Source organism: Myotis davidii, unplaced genomic scaffold, assembly GCF_000327345.1.
Source record: "Myotis davidii unplaced genomic scaffold, ASM32734v1 scaffold917, whole genome shotgun sequence".
Classification (NCBI taxonomy): domain Eukaryota; kingdom Metazoa; phylum Chordata; class Mammalia; order Chiroptera; family Vespertilionidae; genus Myotis; species Myotis davidii.
In genome coordinates, this window is record NW_006288251.1 from 228,577 (window position 1) to 236,277 (window position 7,701).

Here is a 7,701-nt window from a genome sequence, read left to right on the forward strand (position 1 = left end):
TTGCCTCCAGCAGGGCTCTCTTAAGCAGGGAGCGAAGAATGGCTGCTTAAATTTTGGTTGAGTGCTGGCATTTGAATCTCTCACATTAACCTACCTCTCTTGTCTTTCTGCTAGCCAGGTATAATCAATTTAACACATTGGATTATTTCTTAGGAGAGAGATTTACTTACATGTCATATGTAGCTTGCTGTGTGTTTTGCTTTATCCCAGTGTGATGACTTTGAGGGGGGATCCAAAGCCATCCCACTAAAGAAAGCATGAGGGAGAGGAAGAGACAAAATGAGCTATCTCTGAACCATCACAACATGTGGATAGCCATCTATTGCAGTCCTGCCAAGTTGGCAAAGTCAAAGAAAACCATTCCCCCTGGCTGGCATCACTAAAACAGTTAGATTTCCTAAAATCAAATGAGGAGAAAGGCACAGAGAGCCAAAATGAGCCATTCATATGAACTAAGCTGATTTTGACTGGATCCCTGGTAACAAATCCAACTATGTTTATAAACGGGTCACTATAGCCTCCAGCTGTATTTTTTTGTTATGTAAGCTTCCTGGAAAATTGGATTAAACCATACTGAAGATAAACATTTGCTTTTCTACAGTAAATTTAGCACTATTGTTTAAAGTGCTTTGGAATTGAATTGTGCAGGTGCTAAAATTCTAATTGCCTGTTTTTCCTGACATTCATCTTAGAATTGCTCAAAGTAAGACATTATCTTTGACTGATTCACATAAGATATAATGATCACAGTAAAAGGAATGGAATGGATAGGACAGAATCAAAAGTAAAATAAAGGCCCTTTGGAAGTCATGGATTCAATCCATCTTTGGTGAGGATGATATGTAATTTCTCAAATGAATTACTTTAGCAGTGGTTCTCAACCTGTGGGTCTCGACCCCTTTGGGGTCGAATGACCCTTTCACAGGGGTCACCTAAGACCATAGGAAAACACATATATAATTACATATTGTTTTTGTGATTAATCACTATGCTTTAATTATGTTCAATTTGTAACAATGAAATTGGAGGTCACCACAACATGAGGAACTGTATTAAACGGTCGCGGCATTAGGAAGGTTGAGAACCACTGCACTTTCGGTTGCTGATAATTTGGAGGGAAATATGTACTTAGTTTATAGTAAAAGAAATAGAAGGCAAATACATCTACTTTTGTGCAATGCCAAAAATCTAGTTTTTCAGTTGAAAATGTAGATTTGGGATTACCTATGCAGTTGCAAACCCTGAATGTTTTAGGGAAACATAGCTTCTGTGAGTCAACCAGGACACTTTAAAAATGCTTGACTCTGACTTCACATTTCCTTAGACTCACAATGTTGCAGAGCCTGTAGAATCAGTGTGATTATGTATGTGTTCGTTATTTTATTTATTTTAGTACCTGAAAAATTGCTTAATTAACCCATTATTTAAGGCAAAAGAAAAGTACAAGCAAATACTCAAAAGGATTTGAGAGTCTTCATAATCCTCAAAGATCTACTATTTTTGGAATATACCAGTATTAGCATTAGTGAATTTAGTCAAGATTTTTAAATTAACTTGAAATAGTAGCTATGCCATTGTTTGTATCATTAAAATATCCAATGATAAACTACTTCTTTGATTACATTCTCAAGCTATTGTCCACAAAAATGTCATGACTTACAAAAGTAGAAGACTGGCTTTGGGAAAGCAATGGCCTGAGATAATAGAAATACTGCCATTTATTCTGATAATGTTATTCACTTAACACCTACCCTCATGAAGCTGCATTGGAGAATGGGGAATGAAGTAGAAAACTCTCTGTCCAGAACCTGGTGGAAAGGATCATACTCCCACTAGTACCCATCCTGAAGGGAAAATTTACTTTCAGAGTATCTGGCATCAGCAGGACAGAAAAGAGGGCTACAATTCAATTCAACAAGTAAAAGCAGCACTCTTCTAGGTGTTGTATTGGTTACAAGAGTCTAACACAATCTTTAAGGAGTTTATAATTTTGTTGGAGGGATGACATGAATTTAGAAGACAGAAATAAAGAACACCTGTTGAAATTCCACAGTGTGTGATCAGTACATTGAGATGATCTGGAAAGATAGAGGACAACATGACCAAGAGTGGGAACACTTTAAGGCTGAGCTGAAGTATGAGATGAGTCATGAAGGAGAGCCAGATTTGGAAGTTTATGTGCTTTCCAACATAATATTGGCCTTTGATTTTTATTCCAATTATTGAGAAGTACACATTTTTTAGCAGAGAAACAGACTAACTGGTTTTAATCATAAGAACATTCAGTGTTCTCTAAAGGAGAAATCTGGAGGTAGTTGATGCTAGGATTAATTGAACAGAATGATGATGTCAGGGCACTGAGTGGGCATCTATGTAATTATTTTTGCCCTTCCTTTGTGGTCACTAGGTGACAAAAATAGCTGCAAGCATCATTTTCTCATATGAGAATGTTCAAATCAGGAACAAACACAAGAAAACAAAAGTCTGGATTTTGTTAAAGTTAAAATATGCCCAGTACCAGGACATAAATCATGATAGATCCAAGTTTTCAGGGAGATTCGAAGAAAATAAAATATTTTCCAGATGCTCCCAGCATATTTATTTTTTAAGTCCATTAGCCAGTCAGAATGCATCATATGTCCTAAACTAGTTCATTCACTGGGAATGTGGAACTGGATTGTCATACTGTTTTAGACCTATCATGATTTATTGCCTGGGCCTAGGCACATACTAACAAACAAAATCTTTTAAGGAAGCAAATGGAGTAAATGGCCATAGAATTAATTAAAAGACAATATTTGCCATAGTCCCCAAAACAGAATATAATGTTGAACATACTTCACCACAGAATGTAATGTATGATATTCTTTGGTTCCTTTTCACTGTCTCTCTCCATCTCTGTCTCTCGTTCTCTCTCTTTCCTTCTCCTTATTCACCTACTTTATTTTCTTTTTTATGTTTCTACACACACATATAGACAATTATAAAAATCTTAACCTTAAACCCATTAAAAACTTGTTTTTAAATGAGGCACCAAAGAAGTATGGCTGCAGAAGTCTATTATTTGCTTGGCTCCCTTCCCTTGTGCCTTTGTATGGCAGATAGTACTAACATTTTACAACATAAACTGATGAACAAAAACAGATCCAGAGACAGAGAAGCATCAATCAGACTGTCAAACCTCAGAGGGAAGGTAGAGGAGGGTGGGGGTAATGGGGAGAGATCAACCAAAGGACTTACATGCAAGCATATAGGCCTAACCAGTGGACACAGACAACAAGGGGGTGAGGGCATGAGTGGGGGAATAGGGGGTAACGTGGGGATAAGGACACATATGTAATAACTTAATCAATTAAAAAATGCCCAATTAGAATCTCTGTCATTCAGAAATTTGAACCTGAAATCCTTTAAAATGAAAGGTATTGAGTAGTGGTAATAATTTCTAATCAATTATGGGTCAAATGCAGATAGATGGAGTTATTCTTCCTATCCATGATGTCCCAATCTTAATTTTATTCCTATTCAAATATTAGAACAGTGGTTAACAAAAAATTGAGACTTAATATTTTTACCTCTGAGAAAGTAGTGTTATTTAGGTTTACTGTGGGTATCAAGCTACAAAAGAAATCACCTTAATCATATCTAAAGGCATCTAGTTATAAATCCGATTGTCATGTATTTTTTTTCATTCCCAAGAGCTTGTCCCAGAAGCTTACAATCTAAATGCTCAGACAAGATAAGTGCAAGATAAATAGCCAGAATCAACACAAGGAAGTTTAGACAAGATGATTTTCTTGAATTGGTAGGCTGAGGAAGGGTGAAAGTCTATGGTGCACATTATATTCTAACGTCTTATTCATGAAGAGTTTTCAGCTCAAACATTGGAGACATGTACAGATACTCCACTTTCTATACCGTAACCTCATTTACTCAAGATATAAATGAGGATTCCTATAACATCCACGGCCTTTTTAACTGATGGATTTGTTTTGGTTACATTATAACAAGATACTTTCCTCTTTAAGTTAGGAAAAATTTACCATTAACACTAATTTCTGTATTAATTTGCAAAACAAAAATGCCTATGAGTGCTAAAACACCAAATTTACCTTAGCACATATATTTAAATCTATTGAGTCAGATATTTCCTTTGCTGGTTTGATCACAGATACTTAAGCAACCATCTCTTTTGTTTTGAAGTAATAGTTTTGATATTTAGTTAATAGTACATTAGAGTTAGAAGGAACCTTAGAGATCACCTTGCGAGCCACATGCGGCTCTTTGGCCCCTTGAGTGTGGCTCTTCCTAAGCCTTAGGAGTACCCTAATAAAGTTAATAACAGTGTACCTACCTATATAGTTTAAGTTTAAAAAATTTGGCTCTCAAAAGAAATTTCAATCGTTGTACTGTTGATATTTGGCTCTGTTGACTAATGAGTTTGCCAACCACTGACCTAGTTCAATTCCCTCATTTTTCAGATGAGAAAAAAAAATCCCTGAGGCTAAAAGAGGTTAAATAACTTGCCTACTGTCACACATTATTTAGTGGCAGAGTTAGAGACTGTAAAATAGCTGTCTGACTTCAAAGTCCATAATTTTTATGCTACACAGTGATACCTTTTCTACAGTAAATTTTATCTGTCATAGTAAATACATAGGCATCACATAACCCTCTTAAGATCCTGCCTTCTCCAGTCTGGATTAGATACAGAGAGTAAATCTGTCCTTTTGAGCCCTTAGCCAGCCAGAGAAACAAATAGACCGTGTGGCATAATAATTATGAATATGGGCACTGGAATAAAGCCAGATCAGTTCAAATTATGCTTCTGCAACCTACATCCTAAAATAAAAGCACGTTGCTTCATTTTTCTGGCTCTTATTTTCTTTGTAAAATTGGAATAAAATCTCTTTCATATGATTGTTGCTCGACAAAGTAAATTTATATAGAACATTTGAAGTATGAAAAGCTCTCAATTAATGCTAATCCATTATTTTTTAATTTCATTTTCTGAGATTAAACATAATCAGCAGGAGATATATTTGGGTTCAAACACAAGATAAGCGAGCATGGTCTGGAATCAATCTTGCAGCCGTAAAAAGTGATAATAGAGAATGTTGGCAAATTGTTTTTATTTTCTATTCTTTTGTTTCTTTTTTAAGTGTCTTAAATGTAATATTACTATTTTTTTCTTTTGTACTTTGTTCTTTAAAAAAATAAAAATAAAACAAATATGAGATATTCAGTAGGAGAAGAAAGTAATGCTATGGCATAGGTACTGAACAAAGATAATATGGATATGAATAATTGGGGATCCTAGGAGATGATAAATCTTTACAAATGTTTAGAACATCTGGGAAAAGTGCTGTGAGAAGTATAAAAGAAGTATTGAACATAAAATTGCCCTTCAGGATTTTTAACTCATGCCAGGACAACCAGAATTTTATAATTATTATATATCACTATTGCTGACATATATACATCCTTTCAAAAACCACATGGCTTAGTGACTAATCAGGAGATTAAAATCACTGTGCTCTAGAACCAGCAGAGGGGCTTAATTAGTAAGGGAGAAGTTGTCCTGGATATTGAAAGACGAGTAGAACTTGAAGAGGCAGGGAGGATGAGGGAGTGCATTTTAGGGGGAGGAGAAAAGAATTTATAGTGTACATTTGTGGCAGTGAAGAAAGGTGTGGGAGACAAGTGGGACGAAGATAAATTATTAGTGGAGCTGAAAGGATCTCAGTGCCTTTATTTGGGGATAGAGGTGAACAGAGTCTAGTCTAAACCACATTACTAAGGGATGAAAAGAGGCACTAGTAAGATACTATGCCTAGTAGAAAGATGATATAGTTGACCAGAACTCTTCTGGGGCTTTGGTTATGAAACCATAGCATAGACAAACTTTTGCTGTGCAGGACAAAAGACTCACGTTCCAGCACTGTAGTTTCCAACATTCCCAAATTCTCACTGAAAAGTAGGTCTGCTCTAGCCTGAAGGGAAAAGTCATCTCTGAAGAGGAGAGCCTCATCAACTATTTACAATACAGCTCTTTCCTCCCCCAGGTTTATCCTATATAATAAAACCCTAATATACTAAGTGTCCGGTCATCCAGTCAGCTGTTGAACCAATCAAAGTGTAATATGCTAATGATATGCTAAGGCTCTCAGCCGCTTGCTCTGATGTGCACTGACCACCAGGGGCCAGACACTCCAATTGGTAGGTTAGCTTGCTGCTGGGGTCTGGCCAATTGGGACTGAGTGAGATGGGCTAGACACACCCTGGAGCTATCCCGTGATCCCTTTTCAGCTGGTCAACCTCCTGCATCCTTCCCCGGCCCCAATCATGCACTGGTGGGGTCCCTCAGCCTGCGCCCTCTCACAATCCAGAACCCCTCGGGGGATGTCAAAGAGCCGGTTTTGGCCCAATGGCAGAAAAACCAGTCGCTATGATGTGCACTGACCACCAGGGGGCAGACGCTCAATGCAGAAGCTGTCCCCTGGTGGTCAGTGCACTCCCACAGGGGGAGCGCCGCTCAGGCAGAGTCCAGGCTCACAGCTGATGAGCACAGCGGTGGTGGTGGGCCTAAGCCGTCAGTCGGACATCCCCCAAGGGCTCCTGGACTGCGAGAGAATGCAGGCCGGGCTGAGGGAACCCCCCAAGTGCACGAATTTTGTGCACCGGGCCTCTAGTTGAGATATAATTAACAAATAATATTGTGTAAGTTTAAGGTGTACAGTGTGATGATTTGCTACATGTATATGTTGTGAAATGATTACCACAATAAGGTTAGTTAACACATCCTGCTTGCTGATGCTTTCAAAGGTGGAGGGGGAACTATTCTTGTTGTGGAGAGTGTAAGGGTACAACCTGGAGGATTCATGGCAGACATGATCTGTTACAATCTCTACCCCTTTCAAACCGGGTAAAAGAGCTGTTGTCCACAGAGATGTAGGGTTATGTATGGAATAGCACATCAGGTAAATGGCCTCCACAGCTTTGCTGGCACATATGCAAAGCCGTGGTCTTCATTGGTCTTCATTGGTCTTCATTGTCCCTGCTCCTGGGCCATAATTGGTACTTGGTAATGCTTATCAAATTGAAGGGATTGAAATCAAAGGGCAACAGATATTAGAATCTGGTTCAATAAACCAAGTAAAATTAGGCTTTTATTTTTTATTGTTGTTGTTGTTAATGCTCATGCAAAATTCAAATCTTGTGTGAAATTTGGGACATCCTATACAAACACTTACCAAGACAGAGAAAGGACTGGAACCTAATTCCAAGGACAGAACCTAGATCAGCCGTGGGCAAATGAATAATGGGAAAAAAAGACCGTACCCTTTTACATAATGATGTTTACTTTGAATTTATATTAGTTCATCCATGCTTTTGTTCTGGCCCTCCGGTCCAGTTTAGGAACCCATTGTGGCCCTCGAGTCAAAAAGTTTGCCCACCCCTGGGCTAGACAATCATATACTTTACAAACTGGTCCACATATCATTCCAACTACTGACCTTGCACTGTACATAGTTGCTACAACATCACTGACTATATTCCCTATGCTACCCTACATCCTTTGTGACCACCAATTTGTACTTCCTTTTTTTTCAATCCTCACCCAAGGACATGCTTTTATTGATTTTAGAGAGAGAGAGAGAGAGGAAGGGAGAAGGAAATAAAGAAACATCAATGCGAGAGTGA